Raw genomic sequence first — 25,602 nt, forward strand, 5'->3', positions numbered from 1 at the left:
CGGTCCAGTGGTTTTTGTATAAGCAAACAAACAGACAAAATAATTATTACTACCGTTTCAAATTGCAATTTTATAACAGTACAAATAACAACTCTTTATTTGCATATCTTTTATAGCCCTGTTTTTCCTACACGAAAGTGCATACTACATTCATAAAAGTTAGTTACGACCTTCTTCTTCGGACCCTCTACCTACGCGCACTCTGTCTCTAATATGACGTTATTTATTAAACGCAGTGTGCGTGGTCCTTATCTCAGTTACGCCTATGTCACACTTTATTACGAATAAGTGAATGAAACAAATTAAGTATTATCTAAGTGTGTTGGAGGCTTTATGATTGATTGTATGTACGAGTATGTTGTGAAGCGATTGCTCCTATTACGTTTTAGATAAAGTCGAATGAAAAATTGGTTTTAAATCTATTTGAGTCAGACTTACATTTAATAAATGTACCTATTATTGTAACTAAGTATATGTATGTTACTGCAAACGTTAGTTCTACGGTAAATCCAAATATTTTCCAGTAAGATTCTCATTCAAATAGTTTTTCTCTGATTTTATGTCGACATAGCGTCGATTCAGGATCAAACAGAGAGTTCCCTCACTCTAGTTCATTCTGAAGACTACTAATGCTTACTCTTATGCTACTCGTATGTCTATGACTCTACCACCGCGCCGGTTCGGAATGAAGGATGGACTGAGAGGAGCCGGCAAGAAACTCAGCAGTTGCTCTTTTCAAATCGTAAAAAGTTGCAATATGTAACAAAACAACTATATCATTCTATGGGTAACTGAAACCTCAACCAGCTCAGCAGAAATCACTAAGAATGGATCTTCAGAAATTCTTCTTTCAGATATCAACTTAGGTATACATAATAGCAAAGCCTAGTTAATAAATAAGCCGAATAAATATTCATTAACTTTTTATTCGTCAAATTTTCGTTCAAAAAAAATAGGCACACCATCTGGTTCTGGAGTCATTTTGTTTTTTGTTAGGTTCTTATAAAGATAATTTCCAAATTATCAATTGTACCTCGTTAACCCCGTCTAATGGCAACACCATATACGCGAAGTGGTTTAACGAAATGGCGTCCTAATCACATATAATTTGGGCTTCAATGTGATTCATCTTATGCTAAAACTAAAAGTTCAATAAAAAATTAAGTGAGCCGTTAATTTTTTTGTTAAAGAAAAATTTTCAATTTAGATAGCAATATTTGGTTCTGTAGTACGTTAATAGGTATTTTTGGGTGAGAAAACAATTTCACGGTCTTTAGTTTTTTAGTCCTATTTTGTAAAAAAAAACATTATTGCTAGATATAACTCTGAACCTGTGAACTGATCACATATTAATTTAACTTAACGTTACCAACAAAAGTTTTAAAATGGTTTACTAGGTTACCCATAGTAAGTATGTGACAGATGAAGATGGCATTGGGGTGGGGACGCCTCTGTAACCCGCACAGCCTGGCCCACCAGTTTGGCGAGCTGTAAAATCTAAGATTTAAAAATAAAACAAAAAAAACCCCGCGCTAACCCAGTGCGGGCTAGCTCGGATGATATGCGGGTGTGCGGGGAGTCCCCCCGCCTCATACCCCGATTGCCATCTCACCTGTCACATACTAGGTTATCAACTTATCAATTAAATTGCAGCCAAACGCTAAAGAGCCTAATATACACTGGCCCAAAGCGCTCGAGCAATGCACTGGGCGAAGGTGTACAGGGTCATTTGGTGAAGATAGGTAAGTATAATATTTTTTCTTTCTTCTATCTGGGCAAGTATCTGCAATTAAAAGTGTCTGACTATTGCACGTGCAGTGCCCCTCCCCGCCGGAGTATTCCAGCCATCCAAGCTCTCTCCAGAAGCCGAGTAAACCACACAGGTTGCCAAGAGCTTCTCGGAGCGAGGCTGAGGATCTCAAGTAGCGCTCGCGTTGAACCGCCACACCCGTAGCAGCACCTGCGGCGGTGTTTTATCTACGTAGTAGGCATATTTGCATGTAGCCAACACTGACTGGCTTGTCGGATTTTTTGGATTTCCATAAAAACATCAAAGGCTGAAATGGGCAGGCCATGTCTGTCGCAGAACCGATGGCCGCAGGCCAATGACATGTTCTGAAATCGAAACCGTGAACGGTGAACCAGCAAGCTTATTGTGGGACGACCTCCAACTCACTGGGCTGACGATCTTAACAAAGTAGCAGGAAGTGGGTCGGGAAAGGCGGAGAACCGTGTGTGGTGGCGCGCTCTTGGGAAGGCCTATGTCCAACAGTGGATGCCAACAGGCTGATTGATTGATGATTGATCTTGGCGAATTTCGGGAACAGCATTTACACGTAGGCCGTCTCTCGCCGACCGCATTGGGCCAATAAGTACTGGAGCCATGTCAACGAATAAAATCAACAAGAATCTGCTAAAACATAACGTGATTACTTAACAAAGGGGCACAAAAGCAAAATAAGAGGTTATGTTCCGTTGATTTATAACAAAAACAGTAATTTAAAGCTCGGAGGTTTTTGCGTGACGCGCCCACGCCTCGCTCGCCCACGCGTGGTTATAACAATGTCCAAAAAAACTCGTTTCGTGATTTGAATTGTGCTCCCCGGTTGCATTTAATTTGTGAAATGAGATAAATAAGGACATTTAACTTTATTCTCCTCGTAAAGAGCTTTCCCTTCGTATTATCTACCTATCACTACCCATTTTAAATTCGAATTTGTTTGTTGGTGTGTGGTACTTTGTCCTTCAATCACACCGCAATAGAGCAACAGTTCGACTTCCTGACTCGAATAGTTTCTTTATTCCCCCATAACTTCTAAACGCCTGAACCGATTTGGATGTATGTGGTATCGTCAGAAGCTTTACATCATCTTGAATGACACTGATTAGGTATATTTTTTGAAAAATTTCAATGAGGCGGTTGTATGACGCCATTTTCAAATGTTATTTTTATTACTTTCTAGTTCGTTTATTGGCAGGGCAGTCATGTTTTTGATTTTTGAATGGCGATGATGACTACTAGTCAAATCAGCAACTTTTTATCTAACGTCAAAACGCTCGCTCAGTGAGGGAGCTTGTATGAAACACACAGATGTGATGTCATACATATTTGACGTAATTTGACGTACTTTTTTAGTTGTATCGATGATTTAAAATGGTCAGCAAACTTAAAACTAACAGCGGACATGGATTTCGCGAATTTTGCAAGACCCTCTATTTAATGATTTATTAATTAAATAATTTATTATAGACATAGGCATCATTCTCATTGTACAGACGAATGCGCGGGCATTATCTAGGTATCTAGGTAATAAGATTTAAAGTTATTGTAACATTTGTCTGGCAATTTGTTCCTGGGCGATACAAGGCAATCATAAGCGCGATGGACGCGATACGCAGCCACAATTCATCGCAGATCGTATCGCGCGGTGTCCACGCGATGTCGCGGCCATTGTACTGTCATCATAATTGTGTGTTCCTGTTCTACAGCGCTAAGTATTGTGATATTTACAACACTTTACTGCTGGGACTATACAGGGTGTAACTAGAACGTTAGCAAAATCTTAGTGTCATACCTACTACCTAAACACAATCCAATGCCAATAACCATTTGACTTATTTTGTAGTTTTAGTGTTATATTTCAAACCCGCAATGTATAGCGTGCAAAACTCGGGTCAATGCCCCACCTACGACGCGGCATTGACCCCGAATGGCCTATTTATGAAACGTTCGTTAAACTCTAACGTCAGTCAGATGTTTTATTTGCAATATATTGTGAACTACATAATGGTTTCTTCGTGCTCGTAAGCGATTGACTGTTTGTCTAATTGCACATTCCTAACAAAAAGGTGACAGCACATATAATTACCTATATCATATTACATATACTTTTAGAAGATGGGTCACCTACAATCTAATAAACAAGATCGCTAGCCAAGCAAAAAACTTAAAACTTAACTTCGCTAAAAAATATCATTTATATTCAACGATGCCGCAAGAAACGAGTCCACACAAGTCGCCTTTGACCCACAAGGGATGACATTTTGTATCATTCCCAACCGCCATACATCATCGCGTCTCGTCGGATGACGCAGCGCTGCGGTCAAGGCTGCGTAACCCTTGCCCACATGTTTTATGGACGTAATCAAGTTATATTGTCTCTTACATCCAATTTGTATTATGATCACTTTCTCTCGTACGAGTACAAATTACGCCTGTAATCGGATATTGATTTTTATATCACTTACACGAATTTGCTTGGGTTTTTTTTTTTTTCTCTCGTCTGGCTGTACAAAGATTAGCCAATGTCAAGTTTGTAATTATTTATAACAAGTTAGTTAAACTAAACAAGCATGGACCCCGTCTGTGCCGGCGCTCGCCAACATAAGCACGCGGCACCCCCTTAGAGCGCTTTCCAGTCAGTTTTAACAAAAAAAACACTCCAAAAAGGCAGAGCACGCCCGCCAACTAACACCAACACAGACAAAGTCCTTTGCTTGGGTTATTATGATACCTATATTATACCAAGAGCAATCGGCAGTACCACAGAGTAGAAATTACAGTATACCAAATTTCGACATGTCAATTAATCACATCATGAATATCATCCCATCATCGGCTCACTACTGAGTACGAGCCTCCTCTCAGAATGACAAGGGACCGTAGTCTACCACGCTGGACGAGTACGGATTGGCAGACTTCACACACCTTTGAAAACATTATGGAAAACTCTCAGGCATGCAGGTTTTGCTTCACCGTCAAAGCAAGTGATCTCATCTATGCTTATCAAAATTGATGCAACTATTTACCCATGAAAAGTTGAAAAACAGGCAAACAAGCACACTTAACTTTTTGTCAATTACCCATAAAAAACTAGTAGACAGAGGGACAGGCAGTTTATTTCGTATTTAATTAAAGTATTAAAAATAAAAATTTACAAAACAAAATGGTTGATTTGTGTACAGTTCGTTACACTTGAAAAGGTGAAAAACACTCACTTAGTTTCTTTGTTTAAGTAACAAATTGGATTGAAACAAAAAGGATCACTTCCGTTAGCACAAAAGAACAAATACCTAGTCTCTAAAGGCCTAATGTGTGCTTGTAAAGTATTGGTCACACAGCGAGAGGTGTGAACAAATTAAGTCGAGCACTAAACGCAGGGCAATCGCTTTAACAGAGCCCTTTGTGCGCATAAAACAATTACACCTCGTTCCTTAGTTTACTGCCGAGTTAGCGACTAATACGTTGGCTGTGGTCCAAATTATAAGCGATGAACAGATTCATTTTGGATAGAGGGATAAAATAATATTACGACACCATTTTTGCCCAATTTGGTTCTTTGACAAGCTTCCTAAGAATTATTAGTAGTAAGGAAGGAAAGCTCTTGCTTCCAAAAAGGCATTATGATTAGGTACGCGTGAAAGCGAGAGACTCATATTAATGTTGATTTGTTTTCCATGCTATATTATGTTACATTACTGATTACAGTAACATTTATGTACCTTATTTCATTTTATTGCAAGCCAAGCTATATCCAAGTGTGATTCATTTATTACCATATCTATTATTTCTACAACCCATCTCTGTGAGAAGTTGATATTCAACATTTTTAAAGACTTATACGCAGCATCTTTGACCATCTGTCTTCCAAATACCATTCATTTATTCATTCCATAGACCTGTGTTAAAAGAATCTGCAAGAATAAGTACACACCTTACTAATCAACCAGTTTGTCATCGGTCTTTTCGCACTAGGTATAACGATGAGCCATTTAAATATATCCTGTCAACAACTTTCCACAAAGGCATTGACAAAATATGGCAAGAACAATTGCTAGTAAATCGTTTTTCACTTATGGCTTGTAGAATCTCAAAATATCGTTGTTTCAAATATCCAGGTTCCCATGCCGTGGCACGCCCACTGCGGAGATTTGTGTGCAGTTTTAATTGTCGACAACCGAGTGACCAATCGGTGTGGCCTGCATGTTACACTGTGACGTCATTTACAGCACAAAGCCTTAGTATTTTCTACCATAACTTTCCTGCAACTACTTTTTATTTTATTTTATTCAGATACAAGCTAACCCATGACTGCAATTTCAGGGGGTTATAACTAATAAGTGATGATAGGGTCTAAGATGGAAGCGAGCTAAACCCATACCTACCCCTTTGGTTTCAAAACGGCATCGTACCGGAGTCCGGAATCCTAAATTACATAGTGGCACGGCCGGGGCCTCCAAACCATTCCAGACCATTATGGTCATTAGACCAGACCAGAGATTTAGAAATAATAAAATTCCAAACCCCTGAAACCCGGGACCTATCACTAATAAGACCACAGCGTGTACCATTGAGCCAGGGAAATCATCTTATTCGTAAAATCTTTGATATTTTGTAGATTTTTCTCTAACCTCCTAAAGATTCCTACATATAAGTGATAAGTCGTAACAACTTCACCTGCTTGCTCTCATTTTCTAAACTCGTTCAGGGAGGTGACTCGCTAACTCAGTGGTCATCACTGAATGAAAGCCATCAAGCTAATTTGACATTTATTCTTAACCGTGAAGCAGTGAAGCAGCAATGGAGAACTAACCAATGTCAAATGAGTTTGATGGCTTCCATTTAGTGATGATCACTGAGTTATTTGTTTTCTGAGATTAACCCGATTTTTAACCCCCGACCCAAAAAGAGGGGTGTTATAAGTTTGACGTGTGTATCTGTGTATCTGTGTATCTGTGTATTTGTGTATCTGTGTATCTGTCTGTGGCATCGTAGCGCCTAAACGAATGAACCGATTTTAATTTAGTTTTTTTTGTTTGAAAGGTGGCTTGATCGAGAGTGTTCTTAGCTATAATCTAAAAAAATTGGTTCAGCCGTTTAAGAGTTATCAGCTCTTTTCTAGTTTTCTTGTAGAAAAGAAGGTTAGATAACCGTTAGGTTCATAATATTATGTCAATAGACAAATGTCAAGCTGTCAAGATGGACGTTGCCTAAATACATAATTATTTATTTGAAAATGATGTTTTGGAAAACTCAAATACTTTGGATCGTCGGGGGTGTTATAAATTTTTAATTTACACTTGTTATTATATTAGGTATGTTGGGATAGTGATGATTTGCCACATACCTACTTTACATCTGTCACTCACCGAAAATAAAGCTCAGCAATTATAAATCAAACAATAGAAGCATATTTCTCAAACTATCTATTAATACAAAATGATCACAAAGGGCATACCATACGTGACACTAGCGTAAATAGTGAGTCAGTCAGTTAAGATAAAGGGGATCGAGTTACCTTCCGAGTAAGGCTCGGTACAGGGTTGCCATTCGTCCGGCTTTCCCCGGATTTGTCCTAGTTTGCAGATTTTGCATACTTTCCGGTTTTTAGAAATTTATTTCTTGTAATAAATCAATTTTGAAGGCTATTGAAAATATTGATTGATATATTATAAGACGGAGATTTCCTAATTATTTCTTGAACGATGAGAGAAAACGACTATTTAATTTTTTTAGATGTTACTTGTTATCAATGTTTGAGGCAGGTGCTTTGCATTTATAAATTTATAAATAACAATAGTTTTATTTAATTATGAATTAAAAACAAATTAGTCAGCTGAAATAGCAGTGGGCAGGCCATGTCTGTCGCAGAACCGATGGCCGCTAGGGCAGACGTGTTCTGGAGACTAGAACCACCCTCCTCCTCGTGGAAACCTCGTATCAACAAGAGCAGTGTAGGACGACCTCCAACCCGCTGGACTGATGATCCCAACAAGGTAGTGGGAAGTGAGTGGATGAGAAAGGCGGAAACCGTGTGTGATGGAGTACGTATTTAGGACGCAAACAGACTGATTGGTTGATAAAAAAAAATAGATCGATAAATCCGGGATTTAGTTACATTCGAACATCTGGGATTTTCAAGCTCCCTGTCCTAGATAATAGATTTTACAGGTGGCAACCCTAGCTAAGTACAAGCCTGATATTGTTACCTCAAAATATTAGGAAAGTGTGCGATCAATTCTGTTAGCGGACAGCGTAATAAGTACAATTTACTTAAAGGGACGCACAATATAACTTTAATAGAAGTGGCCTTTGAACTGAACTGGCACTAAACGGGGATATAATATCTAAGCTATAAAGTATTGTAAGGGGCGGCACAGACGAAGGACAGTATTAGCTATGACATAAAAACAGATAAAATAACAGAACTCCGAAGAAAGAGTCTAAAGTACCCGTCTTGAATAGACAAACTTTTCACTGGATTGGTTGTCTAATCAGTTTCATCCTAAGTGCATCTGCAATTATTAATTTAAAACACAAAAATATATCTACGTCCATAGATTTGTGCCCAAAACCGGTTTTATTAGAAATACAATCAACCATGTAGTATAGAAGCAGGCGTTATTTTGCGGAAGTCCATGATACACAAGGAACCAAAAGCTTAATTTGCCATAATCCGCTAAACCAGATAAATCTGTATGGTTCAATTGCATTGCAATTAGACATTGTAAGGTCTATATCTCCTGAGGATGCTCTGGTGTCGGGTCGAAATGTGCGTCGAGTGGTTTTGGGATTTGTGTGGTGCTGCGTGGTGGTGGTGCGTATTGCTTGCTGGCTTGGTGGTTGGCTTTTCTTGCATGTTTAGTAGTGGGAGGGCGGGTGGTGCATATCGCGTGCTCCATATTGCACCATACAAATTTTAATAGTATATAATGGCAAATTAAGCTTTTGGCTCCTTGTACAATCAACAATAATGCGAAGATGGTTTTAGACTTGACAACACTCTGCTTATATGCTGACTACAAAACCGTTACCATGCGAGTTTGTCATTAAGAAATGTAGTTAAAAAATACCATAAACATTCATATACATATCACGCAACTGTATAGCGAAAATTAGCATTTTTTTCTACCGGGTTGCACTTGCAATTTCATGGAGTTCAATTAAAATCGATTTAGCAATTCATGAGGCCACGGGGTGCCATCCGCTGACGTTAGGTAATTACTTGTTGAGGGAAAAAGATGCCAACACTGTTTATCATTACCGCCACGTAAGCTTAGTTAAATGCCAATTATTTATAACTAACTTTTTGTTTGAACAAACGACTACAACTAATTACCTTCCTATAGTTAATACGATTTAAAGAAATTGTAAAACAATGTTTCTTCACTATCATCATCATCATCATCAACCCATCGTCGGCTCACTACTGAGCACGGGTCTCCTCTCAATATGAGAAGGGTTTGGCCATAGTCAACCACGCTGGCCAAGTGCAGATTGGCAGACTTCCCACCCCTTCGAAATCACTATGGAGAACAATCGGATATGCAGGCTTCCTCACGATGTTTTCATTCACCGTTATAGCTAGTGATATTTAATTTCTTAACTCCCAAAAGTTAGAGGTGCGTACCTGGTATCAAACCCCGGCATCTCATACAGTGAACCAATGATCAGCCTCCAAAATACCTCTGCACAATTAACCAAATGACTGGGCAAACATTGTTACAAGCCGGAAAAATGTTGGTTATAAAAAATGTGTTGATCTGCACAACTATACAAAAACTAGATATATTGTTGTAGTGTATGTCTGTGCGTTCCAACATTTGGTCACGATACGTGAAGCATTCGCCGCGGGCGTCCCGCTGGGCTGGCTTTTCAAACTAATTTTTAATTGTTAACTTTTTAGGGGTCCGTACCACACAATGATAAACGGAACCCTTACAGGATCACTTTGTTGTCTGTCTGTCGTGTCTGGCAAGAAAAAATATAGGGTACTCCCCGTTGACCTAGAATCATCATGCAGGTAGGTAGGTCCTATAGCACAAGTAAAGGAAAAAATTCGAAACCCGTGAATTTGTGGTACCTAATATCATATAAAAAAATGTATACCTGAAAAAATAATTAGTATTTTCAATTTTCAAAGTAAGATAAGAATACCAAGTGGAATATCATACGAAAAGACCTGATTTTTATTTATTTTCATACATAATAGTTTTTGATTGTTCGTGTAAAATGTCGAAAAAAATACCCGAGAACAGAACCCTCGGCGCGAGTCTGACTTGCACTTAGCCAATTTTTAATGTAAATACCTACTTAGTGTTTTTACTTTAATTTGTACTTCAAAGTTCAAACACTATCTTGGTAGATAAATAATTATTAATTAGAGCATAATTGAAGAACTAGTTGAATTTTAAATTCACCATGTGTATGATAGTCAATAAATATACCTAATTGGAGTGAGTATAAGTACCTACCTGCAATAATTTAATTGGATGTAAAAAGTGGAAAACAATTTCTTTAGGTGAATAAAATTATTCACTAAAGATAATGCCACGGTTCATTTCGGTGAAAATAAAACACTTTTATACACTTTAACATACTTTTAATTGTCGTTTTCTTAATCTATCTATCTATACTAACCACCACTCTACGCGTCACCAGAGAGTCTAGAGTCGACTAAAACCATAGACTCAGGAGAACTATCCAACTCCTCTGTATCTCTGATGTGTTGAATTTTGTTTTTGAACACCAGAGGGCGGTAGGCCGCGCACATACTCGTACTATCAACAAATCCCTCTAGGAGCGTACTGCATACCTACCCGAGATCGAACCCCAGACCCTCCACTAGGTGTCGACGTCTTAACTACTAGGCTGTCACCACTCTTATATAAAAGTTTATAATCACACTAATATTATAAATCGAAAAGTGTGTATGTATAAGTATTGTATGTGTGTGTATTTTTGTTACTCTTTCACGCCAAAACTATTATACGGATTTGACTGGGAATAGAGATAATATGTTATACCCTAGATTAACACGTAGGTTACTTTTATCAGAGTTCCCACGGGATTTTGAAATTCACCTAGTCTTTCATATTTAGGTCTCTTTGAGGGACTCGTACCACTCGTGGACGACGTCCGTTTCATCTATACATATAATAAAATTGTAGAAAAGTGATGTCTGTACAATGGAAATATATAAAAAAAGTAGCAGGGGTTGTTATTATATCGATGCCGAACCCGAAATTGTAATTAATTTTTTTTTGTCTGTTTGTCTGTGTGTTTGTGCACGCTAATATCAGAAACGGCTTATTCGATTTAGATACGGTTTTCACTAATATATTGTAGTAAGCTTCACTTAACATTTAGTGTTTATTTCATGTCAATCGGTTCATAAATAAAAAAGTTATGTCAATTTAAAGAATCACGGCGAACATTTTTAACGTACAGAGTATATGCTGCCCGAAAAGTCACTATTCCACGCGAACGAAGTCACGGGCACAGCTAGTATAATACTATAAGTAGGTACTCAATACCGCTTCATCAAAAATGTTTTAAACGCAAAGGGCCGGTAGCTAGAGGCGTTCAGAGTAAAAATTTCAATAAGCCTTTTTATCAGCTCCCAGAACAATGCCGACGTGGAGGCTAACGATGCAATTAAAGAGTTTCGGAGATTTTGCACAACAAAAATGTATCGAGCCCCGCTTATGGCTTATGCATATTTATATCCACGATTTTCTACTACTTGAAGTTAAATGGAACGATAATGGAGCGCAGTGATGCTTAGAATGTAAATTATATTATTTCCAGTTATTTTGTATTATACTCGATTGGAAATTTAACCGTGGGTCAATGACAGGTATAATGCATAGAGAAATGTCTTTTGTAGGGGCTTTCAGACGCTACGGTCTTGCGCCGCCTAAATCCAGCGGCTCCCTGCGTTTCGTTTGATGTTTTAAGTCCACCCAGTGGGAGGTCTTCGCTGTTCTAGCAGCTTGGGAACCCAACGTTTATCGGTTCTCGAACTATGTGCCCTGCTCATTGCTACTTCAGCTTCGCAAACCATTGAGCTACGTCTGTTCTCCAACGGATCTTCTCATTTCTGATTTGATCACGAAGAGAAACTGCAAACATAGTTCTCTCCCGCCCACTGAGTGACTCTGAACCATCGATTTTGGAGCGCTACCCCTCTGAGCTTTCTTACGAGGCCCATAGTTAGCGACCAAAGTACTTTTACAACTGCTTTGAATCATATTACAAGCCTATCCGTTGCTTGGTATAAAATCTACCACTAGCTATACAAGCAATTGAAAATAAAGAAGATTCAGCACAAGACACATTAAAAGAAACAATCGTCGATTGTGAAACATGAGAACGGGTAATAATATTATGTCCACTAGTTAGTTATTATAAATTTACGGTAATCTTATCGATTGGCCCGCTGTAACGAGCACCAAGCAAAAAATTGTATTCCGAAATACAGTAACAGTATTGCCTTTGCCACAGTGTAGGGAATACAATCATTTAAAACTGCTAGTGGATTGCGGAAAAGCTGCATTAATCTTTGTTCATAAAATGACAGATTAAGCAGTTCAGTGCACGTGGGCCTTAATGTTACTAACATAGTTTTTAGGTTTCGTATTTACCTACTAACAAAAGGGGCCTTGTGGTAGCTCAAATACAAATAAATTATTTACTAACTGGCTTATTCCCGCGACTTCGTCCGCGTGGACTATACAAATTTCAAATCACTATATCCCTTAGGGGTTGAATTTTAAAAACCCTTTCTTTTATCTGCATGCCGGATTTCAGCCCGATGCGTCCAGTAGTTTGAGCTGTGCGTTGATAGATAAGTCAGTCAGCTTTTCCTTTTATATATTTAGATTAAGGTGCCATGTTTTATTTCGTTGACTGTATAGTCTACGCTGTGGTCACCAAACTTAATAAGCGTGGCTGTCACGAGAGAAAGTGCAGATTTATTCGGCCCTGCACATCCCAGCCTTATGTAAGGGAGCTGCGCAATTTATTTACTACACGACACGTCACGTGCCCTAGCCTTCATGGAGCCAAACCAAAATAAAGCCTCAATAGCTCAACGGTTATAGGAGTGGACTGAATTCCGAAAGGTCGGCGGTTCAAACCCCAGCCTTTGCACTATTGTCGTATCCACCCCTAGCACAAGCTTTATGCTTAGTTGGAGGGGAAAGGGGAATGTTAGTCATGATTAAAATGGCTAAAATTCCTTTTTTTTTTTTTTAAAAAACAAAAGAAACAGAAAGTGTTTTTCAATTCTTTTGATAAATATAATAAAATAAAACAATATAATTACCTGAATTTTGGAGCTGTTACTTTTCATAGTTACTTACTATAGCTTATGTCCGCATGGACTACACAAATTTCAAACCCCTATTTTACCCCCTTAGGGGTTGAATTTTCAAAAATCCTTTCTAAGCGGATGTCTACGACATAATTTAGCTATCTGCATATCAAACAGTCTACCATTTTCAAATGTGAAAATTTTACTTTCAGTTCATTTTTGGCAGTCGTGTTTTTAATTTTTTAATTACCACTTGTTTTATAATAAAGACAGTGGTGGTTGTTATCCCAAGAAGACGATACGTTGCAAGTATTATAAAGGACTTGTAGGTATATTCCTTCCTGATGCAATGCTTCGTGCAATTCCGGGAAGCCGTGAGCGGAGATATCGAAGAGTGGAGGAGGTTTTTAGTCCGTAGGTCACTGCGCAACATCTGCGACGTTTTCAAGTGGCGGTTGAAGACGCCCTGTCCACGGAGCGCCCCATCCGAGCCGGTGTGCCTCAGGGAAGCTGCCTGTCGCCCGTCTGCTATGGCAGATACACGGACGACATCCCAGTGGTCGGCGACGCCATGCTGGCGTTGTACGCCGACGACGCTGCATTCATAACAAAGTCGATCAAAGGACCGCACGCGGCGATCAAAATGCAGCGTGCACTGGATGCACTTCCCGCTTGGCTGAATGACTGGAGGCTGAAGGTCAACGTGGCGAAGACTCAGGCGGTATCCTTCGGGCGGACTGCCCCGCCGCCACGGGTATCGCTCTTAGGAGAGACCATCGAGTGGACGCCCTCGGCTAAATACCTGGGGGTGACCATCGATAGGGGACTCAAGATGCGATCCCACGTGAAGAACGTGGTCGCGCAGACGCGCGCCGCACGGGCTCTCTTGCGCCCAGTGCTGGCGTCCCACCTGCATCTCCGTACGAGGCTGTGCGTCTACAAGACGTACGTCCGCACGCGACTCACTTACGCGGCCCCAGCTTGGTACGCGCTACTAAGCGAAACGGACCGCAAGTCGCTGCGGGCGCAGCAGTCGCTAGCGCTCCGCACCATCGCCGGAGCTCCACGCTTCGTACGGAACGCGGTCATCTCCAGGGACCTGCGCATGGAGAGCCTCGACGACCACGTTCGCCGCCTGAGCACCTCGATGTTCGCGCGCGCTGATGGAGCGCAAGCCCAGCACCTGCGGGGCATCGCGCCATACCATCGGCGTCCGCCGGACAAGTTAGGTCTGCCACGTGACCTGACCACCTGAATAGACACCACTGCTTCCCCGCCGCTGGCTGACGGGCGCTCGCCGGAACATCGCCGGCGGGCTCGACCTCGCCGAGCCGCGGGCGTTAGCCTCACGGACATCCCACGCCGCCGCAGTAGCCGATCGCTCGCGAACATCCGCGGGCTCGATCGCACTGCCGTGCGGCCACCACCGGACATGACAACCCGGACTCGACTCCCCAACCAGTGGTCCAACCCCGTGCCCCGCCCGCAGTCGCAGGCGGCGTAGCCACCACTGAAGAGGGCCATCGCCCTGACCAGTTACCCCGGGACCCGTAAGGGTCCACGTGGAGGACTACACAGCAACATCTGCAGTGGAGTCGGGCATGCCAGACGGTATCCATGAGGATTTTCCTCCTCCCAATAAAAAAAAAAAAAGGTATATTCCTTATCAATCTCCAATTAGATATTACCTAAGTTATTTATTTAGCTTCAGTGTTTAAAAGAATAATATAAACAACTCAAAATTAAAAAAAACCCCCGACAAAACCTCTATAAGAAAACTAGAAAAAAGCTGATAACTTTCAAACGGCTGAACCGATTTTCTTCGATATGATTATAGCTAAGAACACTCTCGATCTAGCCACCTTTCAAACAAAAAAACTAAATTAAAATCGGTTCATCCGCGGGCTCGATCGCACTGCCGTGCGGCCACCACCGGACATGACAACCCGGACTCGACTCCCCAACCAGTGGTCCAACCCCGTGCCCCGCCCGCAGTCGCAGGCGGCGTAGCCACCACTGAAGAGGGCCATCGCCCTGACCAGTTACCCCGGGACCCGTAAGGGTCCACGTGGAGGACTACACAGCAACATCTGCAGTGGAGTCGGGCATGCCAGACGGTATCCATGAGGATTTTCCTCCTCCCAATAAAAAAAAAAAAAGGTATATTCCTTATCAATCTCCAATTAGATATTACCTAAGTTATTTATTTAGCTTCAGTGTTTAAAAGAATAATATAAACAACTCAAAATTAAAAAAAACCCCCGACAAAACCTCTATAAGAAAACTAGAAAAAAGCTGATAACTTTCAAACGGCTGAACCGATTTTCTTCGATATGATTATAGCTAAGAACACTCTCGATCTAGCCACCTTTCAAACAAAAAAACTAAATTAAAATCGGTTCATTAGTTTAGGAGCTACGATGCCACAGACAGATACACACGTCAAACTTAAACACTCTTTTTGGGTTGGGGGTTAATTAAAGTACCTAATTCCACAGTACAATACCAAATACCTATTCTAAGCTGAAATCTTCCACCTAATCCAGACTTGAGTTAATAGAAACGGTAATGTATCAAAATTATATCCAATCGGTAACAGAGCCTTTTGAATATTTCAAGGTATCCGCGCTGACGTCAGAGGGTTCATCAACTCATCACGTCAAGTTCGGATTATGCCGCATGGACGAAATATTGTTGATAGATTACCATCTAAGATCGCATCGCAATCTGATACAGCTCTATTTCGCATCGATTCTACAGCGGAGGCAAACCTATTTTTAAATCTATACTAATATTATAAAGAGGAAACCTTTGTATTTTTGTATGTTTGTATTGAATAGGCTCAAAAACTACTGGACCGATTTCGAAATTTTTACCATTACTTAGAGGGATTCTTCCGAATCCGTATAGGCTATATTTTATCCCGGAAAATAGATAGGATTTTTCGTGGTAGTGTCCACCCGTGCGAAGCCGGGGCGGGTCGCTAGTACTACATATTTTTAAACCGAGTTTTGAGCAACCGCCGAGTTTCTTGCTGGTTTCTTCTCGGTAGGAACGGCATTCTGAACCAGTGGTAAATTATGTGACGTTTCAAAAGCATTTGTAAAAGTCTATTTGAATAAAAATCTATTCTATTCTATTATACAAAAAAATCCTATATCATAGCTAGTTGGCCATGCTAAACCAAAGGCTGTTTTTAATAAAAATCAGATAGAAATATGCACGTTAGATCCCAGAAATGTCTTTGTAATATAAAGTCCAACTTATTTATTTTAATTTTGTAGTTGAAAGTTGTAACACTAAAGAGAAAAAGAAAGAAAAAGTGGACAGGGAAGCACTTTACATATCAAATCGAATAAAAATAGATTTAAAAAAAATACGTCTGCTACTCTACCGGAAAACAGATTCTACTATCAGAGCCGGCAAAAACTCAATAGTTAGTATTTTTAAAACATAAAAGTAAATAATATTATCAATGTAATAATTTACTATACGATCTTGTGTAACTGAAAGTATTGCTCGTTGCTTTCACGAAACTTTTTTACACATTCAAAGGTAATAAGGTTGTATTGGCTAATATATAAAAAAATCGGGACCATATTATAAAAGCAAATAACCAGCTAGAAAATGTTTCCCACCCCTGAATTTGTGAATGTATCTTCACCGATCTATGCTCAGCATAATAAGCTGTCATCTATTATATTCCAAGAATCCATACACGAGAGAAATCAGATATTAATTTTACTTCGTGCTTGTAATTAATAACTACCATACTATCGACCGTACTTGCTCTAATCTAATTCGTGTAATTCAAAACTAAAATAAAAATACTTATAAAAGTCTAGGGGTCCTAGGGATTTAAGTGGATGGAAATCCCCCCCCCCCAAATAAGTACCAGAAGTTTCATTTTAATGCACACACCTAAGTTGTGGAGCGTACACCTTTCCCCTCCCTCGACTAGGTGGACAGAAGACATCAAATGAATCGCAGGGAGCCGTTGACTTGAAGTCAGACTTATGTCCAACAGTGGATATCCACAGAATATAACGTTCATGATAATATCCTTATTTGTTATGAAATACGATTATTTTACCGTTTAAAAACATTTTTTTTTTCTTTTAACCCAATATTGAGAACAAATTAAGCAGGACGAAAGTTACTGATGAATTTCAGTGTAAATCATTAAAAATCCATTACTTTGTCCAGCTGCTGTTTACATTATTAATTCTTTACAAACTAACTATTAAGTTATATCAAGATCTCATTGTATAGAGTTTTGGCTGTTAAAGGTAGCGTACCTACATTACGTAAATCACTACCCATATTATAATGAATGCGAAAGTGTGTTTGTTTGTTGGTGCGTCCTTCAATCACGTCAGAACGAGACGACGTGATTTTTGGATAGTTGGTTAAAGACCTGGAAAGTAAGATATGCTACGTTTTATCGCGGAAAATTAAAGAGTTCCCACAGGATTTTCACAACTTAACTCCACGCAAATTTTCTTTTTAGATGATTTTTTTTATTTGTATCAAAAATTAACTGAAAGAAAAAAGATAAAAAGTGAACAGGGGCATCTATTTATCATAAAGTGGCGATAGCCCTATGGTTAAGAATTCCGAGTCCCATTCAGGGGTCCAGGGTTCGCTCCCCGATGATGCCCACGACGAATTTAATGTTGTTCACAACAAATATTAATATGGATATTCTGGAATTATTTCCATTCCATAGTGTGTGGTGGGCTTTACGTCACGCGGCTCGTTGGAGTCATCGGGGTTTCTACGAAGCGGCTGATATAAATGTTTAATCTTTCATATTTACGACTCTTTCTCTTTGAGGGCTGGTGGCCGACGCCCGGTACACGAATATTATAATGTTTAAAGGATTCCATTAAATTATCTCAATTATCTGTACCCGCAAGTAGGTATGTAAGTAGGGAACTTTAGGCATACCACAGGTAAATTTTCAGTTGATAGGATATTGGTACAGTCTGGTAAAGAATTTACACGATTTTCTGCAAAGCAAACGGAATAAGTTAGGAGGTAGTAATACCTACCCACCTACCAAATTTAATGATTCTAGGTCAACGAGAAGTGCCCTATAGGTTTATTGACAGACAGACAGACGACAAAGTGGGTCCTATAAGGGTTCCGTTTTCCTTTTTGAGGTACGGAACCCTAAAAAAGACAAATAGGGCTTCTTTCGGGCTAATGTGCTAACAATAGACGCTTGCCAGTGTAGGTGAAGTCTCGACGTTCTGGTACATGATTCCTAACTGTCGTGTACTGTGGTAATATCTCATGTCGAAAAATGTCAACCTAGAGACGAGACCACTGGCCAGTCAGCGAAGCAAAGCCGGATGGATTTCGATAACTAGTCCAGTCGGGCGAGATAGCGAGGCGCGCCCTTTCTGACGGCGCGTGCGACCCAACGACGAACACGGGTACAAGTTGGAAGCGCAAGCGTACATTGTGCTAATAGTCGGCAACATGAATGTTCCATTATGAACTGTTTTTAATACATCTGCCACAGTTATGATCATAACAGTAATGAAACTTGTAACTAATCCTCGAGCCATTACCTACACTGGCAGGCGTTTAATGTAGGTACTAGGTAGGTATACGACTAGGTATGTGATGTGGCAGCGTGACAAAGAGTTTTAAATGTGATAACATTTTTAAATCTTTGATTTCACTTCAATTCTAGTGTTCAAATATCTAATATTTGATCGATGTCGCTTCAGAACCAAACCGAGAGCTCACCCACTCTATTTCACTCTGGTAGCAGCGCTAGTAACAATATTACGTTCCAACGAACATTGGTATCCACTATGCTTTCAATCGTAATATGCTTTAGACGCAGCTTTTGTAAAAATTGAACTTGCGCGTTTACTCTAAACTATTATTCACGTTATCATATTTGGTAGCTTTATTATTACCTACCTATTATTTATTACCTACAAGCTGAAATTTTAATGGTTGTCTTCCCGCCACAGAACGATTTGCCTTCAGTAGTACTATTGAAACATAATTAAAATGTTTTGTTTTTAAATAATTTACTAAAATTACTCGAAAGCGTGAGAAACAATAGTAATTCCCTAGACATAAAGTCAATGATACGGCATAAACTAGCCTGCACACACACGGTATTACCACGGTAATATTATCTATAGTATTGCTATTGGTTCTCTTTCGAGTTCTGTTTTTTATTTCGATTGTAAATTTGCCAGTTTTGATATGATTATTTTTTTATATTTATAAATCAATATAATTCAATTACTAAATCGTTTCGCTTCGTGAAAATAACCATTAAAATTTCAGCGTGTATAGTCTGTTCTAACACTCCTAACTTATTTATGTTCGTAGAAACGGACTGCATACTTAACGTAGGAACGTTGGATACGCTAAATCCACACACCAATAAAAGATAGAAGTTATACGTATCTGATAACAGCTATTTAATTTAAAGAAAAATATTCCTCCACTTGCACCAAACACCATCACGAGGCCGCACCGCTTCCGTCATCTAAATAAACCTAATTCAATCAACTGCCAACCTTATCCCTTTATCCTAAGATCCATATTTCCTCAAGCTATGACATGTCAAAGAGATTTTTCGTTTTTTGTAAACCGTCGGCGTTCAAAAGAGTTCAACGGGTGCGCGGAGAGGATGTCCGCAGTCCGTCTACAGTTCTACACTCTAGGCGATCTAGATTCTCTTCAGAGAAATTTCAATTCGATTTTCCTCAATTTAGTAATCAATGAAGATATCCGCAGGAGAACCAATGCCGCCGGTATAGCCTTAAACGTCATCAGGCCAACCCATCAACCTTCAAATCTCAAAACTCTACCTATTACGGTTTACGAGATACAGCACGCTGACAGACAGACAGACCGAACGGTCGGACGGACAGTGGGGGCTTAGAAATATGGTCACATTGGCAACCTTCGGTTACGAAACCCTAAAAAGTGCTTGAAACCTTCCAATTATAATCCGGGTATCTTTAAAACAAGAGTGAATAGACACCTCCTAGGTAAACGCGTCCCATCTTAGACCACATCATCACTTTCCATCAGGTGTGATTGTAGTCAAGCGCTTACCTATAGTGAATTAAAAAAAACCAATGGTAGTTCACAACTCAACTCCATCTCTCCCTAAAGTTTTGCGGGATAAAAACCATCATATTTTCCGGAGAAAATGATATGTTAATTGATATTGTTGACATTCATGCCGGCCGCATGCCGGTAGTCTATCATTTCGCATTCGCGTTGTAGCAATATTGAAATTCATGCAAAATCCCGGGGCCGTTGTCCAGTTACGTCGGGACAGACAGATGAACATGTTTATGGACTTGCTCGGACATGTCCGGTTTTCGGTTACGCTCCGGAATACAAATGGGAATCATAACTGCCGTGTACGTACTAGGTATGTATCGTGGCCATAGTACCTACTTGGAAAAGTATGAAATTGTTTCTTTGTATTTCTGTCTCTAATTTTTTTGAATTGGACGAGTGGATTTTATGGTAAACTTTTAGTTTCTATGCTACCTTGCTGAACTACTGGTATTCAGGTACAAGTTAGCCCTTGACTGCAATCTCACCTGGTGGTAAGTGATGATGCAGTCTAGCCAGCTAGTTTTTTTTTTTAAAGAAAATTAACCATGCTAATCATGACTAATACTCCCCTTTCCCCTCCAACTAAGCGTAAAGCTTGTGCCAGGAGTGGGTACAACAATAGTGCAACGGGTGGGGTTTGAACCGCCCTGACCTTTCGGAATTCAGTCCGCTCCTAAACCGTTGAGCTATCGAGGCTCCGTTAAATGTAGACTATCAGGTGAAATGGCAGTGCGAGATAAACCTTCAAAAAAGTTACTTGTATAAAAGTTGCACATCGCATCATTACTACACAAAACTTTAAGGTCAAATTAATCACTCAATATCAAGTTAAACATCAAACAATGCCGACGGTTACAAATTGTTTGGATACGCGCCGTCAATTTAACGTAATTATTTTATTTGAACCACTATAATTGAGACGTAAATTATATTTTCCACACCTTCAACTAGATAAATAGAGAGAGACGTATGCATATAACAATAGTACATAAGAGAGAGATAAGTTCATTTCTCTGTATCCGCTTAAATCATCACCTCAACTACTCACTTTAATAACAACCTAACTCTAACAACTTTGTCCAAGCAATTTTCTACCATATTACGTGAAAAATAGAGTTAATTTTTCTCCCTACCATAAAGTTTAAGAGAAATCAAGCGCAGATTTGAAATCCCATAAACACTGCGCATTCGTAGATCCATAGATATGGTTCTGTCGGCGCCAAACATTTAATTTATAGTAATATCCCTATAAGACATTATTGATCATTATTATAATCAATTTGAAGATTAACAATCCTTAGGAAGATAATTAAGGTTCAATAGTATCTTATTTTACGTTAGAAAATTGTTAAGTATAAGTAATACGACCTTAAGTTTCATTTCAATAAATTGTTAAAGTTTAAGAAGTGTCCTGCAACAGCCGAGTTTCTCGCTGGTCCATCTCGGTAGGAAAGGCATTCCGATTCAGTGGTAGATGCTTTTGACGGTTCAAAAGTACTTGTAAATATTTTGAATTTCAATGTGACGTGGTTTCTAATACTATTCCGAAGAAAATGTAAAAAAAATAACCTTTATAGGTACTTGAGGTAAGATTTTATTCACCTTTGTTACCTGTTAATATCTCCCAAAGCTACCATGATCCAAACTTCGTAGTCACTGATGGTTTCGCCCTGTGTGGGGACAATACGCAGAGAAACTTTCAGCTTTTATAAAATAACGAAAGCCTTGCCCTCGCGGGCTCTTTGTCCCATCTGTCTATATTTTGTACAATGGCCTAAATCCCTGAGACAGTGTGCGAACCGCTTAACATTTCAAAATCTCAATTTATTATTTCAAACTGGACAGCCGTAGATAAAGACGCAGATAATTTTGAGTCGTTTTGTACTAGAGTCGGAACTCAAAGACTAGAGGAAATAACAGACAGAATTAGGAAGCTGATTACTAATAAGAGCAGATAATATTCCTACAAGTCGGATGCCGACGAGTCACTTGATCACTTTGTGCTATAGACGTAAACAGCATTTGCGTTGTGTTAAGTATATCAGTTCTTGTAAAGGTAGGTATGCAAAGATTTAAAATCTCGTGTGTGTATCAATTAAGTACATAAGGCATAGAGAATTGAAGCCTGGTTGATGATAATACTTGGCCTACTATAAGCTGTGTATATAATTGATTCACAAACTTCAAAGAAATCAGCTGCCATCAGTTCAGAGTTCAGTAAAGGTTAAACTCTCAACTGACTTCGTTCAGTTGCCAATATTGTTTAAAAGATGACGATTTTGCAGTTTGGTGACCCTGAAATCTTAGGCAATGGAGGCTCTCATACGCGTAATGAACATATAACTAGCTTCACTTTTGTGTTTGCATGCGTTTGTTCATGACCTGCTTCTATATTTTCCTTTAATCTGTGTACTGTGACCCGTAGTCTATACTCTATGTTACACAGAATACTATTATACTGTCAGCAATAGAAATCGACTTTGATAGATGAATCAGCGCTAACAAAAGATTAAACAAATAAATCCGTTGAATTATTTCCTTTTAGATTGAAAATATTGATGGTATTTAAACACTGTGGACTATGGGGCCTATAAAGCTGCCATAGTCCTTACAGATTAGCCCGTTTTCATCTTAGACTGCATCTTCACTTACTATCAAGTAAGATCGCAGGTAAGTGTGAACCTGCCTTAAGGCTGTTTTACACCGGAAAAACAACATGCATCAATGTGAAGAAATGGAAAATAGTTTTGCGACCTAAGGGTCGACACAACAAACCGTTTTGTTTTGCGATGCAAAATGCTATGCGATGCGATTTCTCGCCACAAGTCGTTTTTCTGCCATTGTTCGAATAAACCACCAAATCATTCAAGTATCATGAACAGTAGGCACTTACTGGATGTATTTTCTAATATTGAGAATTAGTCCAGTGTCCCTGATCGCAAAAAATTGCAATAAAAATGAACGATGTGAATCAATTTGTATTTTGCTTGCTCGTTGATGTTTTGACGATGCGGACCGTGCTTATAGAATTGGAATAATATTATATTGCACGATAACAATCTGCCGACGTTTGCTACATTTTAAATGAACCATGCAGCCTATAGCATGCCGCACTGTGTTACTCTGACTGAAAAACTACAAGAAAATTGTTGGGGTAATTTTTTGTAACAAATATAAAAAAGAGTGACATTTTTTGCCTCTCGTTTGTCCTGTCAATTTCAACATCAAGGCCTTAAAAAAGTTACGATCTTGACTCCTCAAAGCCGTTTTTACACCACTTTTTGCGCTTTTCCTTCGCTCTAACTAACGTCAATTTAAACAGGAGTCTTAAAAAAAGCGACGATCTATCGTTGGCATGTCGCTGTCAAACCATTACGCATCGTGTTCACGCCATATGTTATGAAAATCGCTTTTTCTAGGATGCGCACGCGCATCAGAATATGCCGCCATCTTGAAAATAAAAATGTGATCGAAAATCGAATCGCCCGCGAAAGTGGCGTTCCTTTAACTGCATCCGATGCACATTTATTGCGATATTTAGTTACATATGACTGTTTGGTAATTATTATTTAAGCGGCAACTCCAGCTGTCGTTTGTCGTCTGACAGGTGACAGTGTCACTGTCAAAATTCATTCATCGGTTTTCGGTTGGAGCGGCCGCGATTCGCCGCCTTCTCTCGGCATAATTGTTAATTTAATTTCGGTTAGAGTGCAATAAATACCACATTCCACCACACCCACTAAACACACTAAAGTGCATCAAGCCAGAAGCAAGAAGAATCGGGCCCGATATTCGCCGGCAACGAAGAGCACTGCACGAGGTACCTGCATGCCCTACTCACTATACAGCGATTGATTAGGAATTTTGGGGTTTCTGGGGAGCTCCGCGAACCGCGGACGAAACATTTGGTAGCAGAGCGTGGTTTTCGGTCTTTTTCGTGATTAATACACGATATTTCTTGGTTATAATACGAGTTTCAAAAGTTTTTCTATCTACCTACCTCTCGGTAAAAATAAAATTATCGGGTGTTGATTACGTAGGCACGTTAAGGTGGCACCTCACGTACCTATATTGTAAGGCGGCTACTCACGTACTGATTTTGTTGAGGCCGACACATGGGTTCTTGGTGATTTTTGGAAATCGTAAATGATTTGAATGTGGTATTTTATTAATTCGGTTATGTTTTAATTATTTCGGTGTTTTACGTATTTCATTATTTCGGTATTTTATTTTTCGGTAATTTTTTTTTTTATTTTAATTATTTCGGTATTTTACGGATTTTCGGTTTTTCTTTTCGGTTTTTCTTGGATCCTTTTATGCATTAAAGATGTCTGTCAGAGCGAATTGGTCCCAGTTTAGGGTTAAGCTACAATGGTTGTTGGACAGTGCGGACCTTATAGATAGGCCTGACCATTCAAGGCGCTTATCAGTACGACTTCTGACTGTGAATTCGGAGTTCATGAATTTGGAAAACTCATATCAGCGCATCCTTGAGTTGGTGGATGAGGGTGTTCCAGCTGAGAGGGAAATAGTTCTGGGAGCCCGCGCAGATTATGCACGTGCTTTAGAAGCTTTTGATAGACTAATGTCGATTAAGTTAGAAGAGGCTCCGGCAAATTCTAGCAGTTCTACGGTAAATGCTAGATCGGAGGTCGCCGATCTGGACGCGCTGCTGTCACGTTTGCCAGCCCTTCGGCTTCCGTCCTTTGCTGGGGAGATGGACCAATGGGTGGGGTTTAACAATCTATTTGATAGTCTGGTCGATAAACGTTCAGATTTGTCACCGGCACAGAAACTGGCATACTTGATGTCGTGTTTATCCGGTGAACCCCGTGGATTGGTCCAACACCTCAAGATTGCGGATGAAGGATATAGTATTGCCCGTGATCTTTTAATGAAACGGTATCAGAACACTCGGCGTTTAGGTGACGTACACGTTGACCAAATTTTAAAATTACCTACTATTTCGGGTCGGCTTAACGGTCTTCGGTCACAATTTTTAAACCCACTGATTATGGCGGTTAACCAATTAGAGCGTCTCGGTTTTCCTGTTTCGGAATGGTCGTTTATACTTTTACACATATGTCTATCAAAATTACCAGCGTCACTTAAATCTCGTTTTGAACAAAAATTTGGTTGCGAATCGGATACCATACCTAAATATTCGGACTTAGTTGAATTTTTAGAAACGGAATGCCGCTTAATCGAGTGCGCGAATTTGGAATCAACAAATCAGCATAATGACTATAACAATTCGAGGCAAGCGAAGCCCGCTCGCAGATCGGTTCATTATGCCGCTGCTGAAGTAAAGCAGCCATGTATATGCTGTGGGGATTCGAAACATTTGAGCTTAACAGTTTGTCCGGAGTTTAAATCCATGTCGCCTTTTGCA

General features: G+C 39.6%; 1 protein-coding gene and 1 long non-coding RNA gene across 4 annotated transcripts in view; both read right to left on the reverse strand.

Moving 5' to 3' along the window:
* LOC123870431 (serum response factor homolog) overlaps positions 1-25,602 on the reverse strand; it is a 315,743-nt gene that overhangs the window by 119,188 nt on the left and 170,953 nt on the right. The gene's annotated exons all lie outside the window — the stretch shown is intronic.
* LOC123870437 lies at positions 1,647-19,202 on the reverse strand. Its single transcript, XR_006797078.1, has 3 exons — positions 19,052-19,202; positions 5,074-5,080; positions 1,647-1,660 (listed from the first exon to the last, which is right to left on the reverse strand). It is a non-coding gene; the product is annotated as an uncharacterized LOC123870437 (long non-coding RNA).

This window comes from Maniola jurtina, chromosome 12, assembly GCF_905333055.1.
Source record: "Maniola jurtina chromosome 12, ilManJurt1.1, whole genome shotgun sequence".
Taxonomy (NCBI): Eukaryota; Metazoa; Arthropoda; class Insecta; order Lepidoptera; family Nymphalidae; genus Maniola; species Maniola jurtina.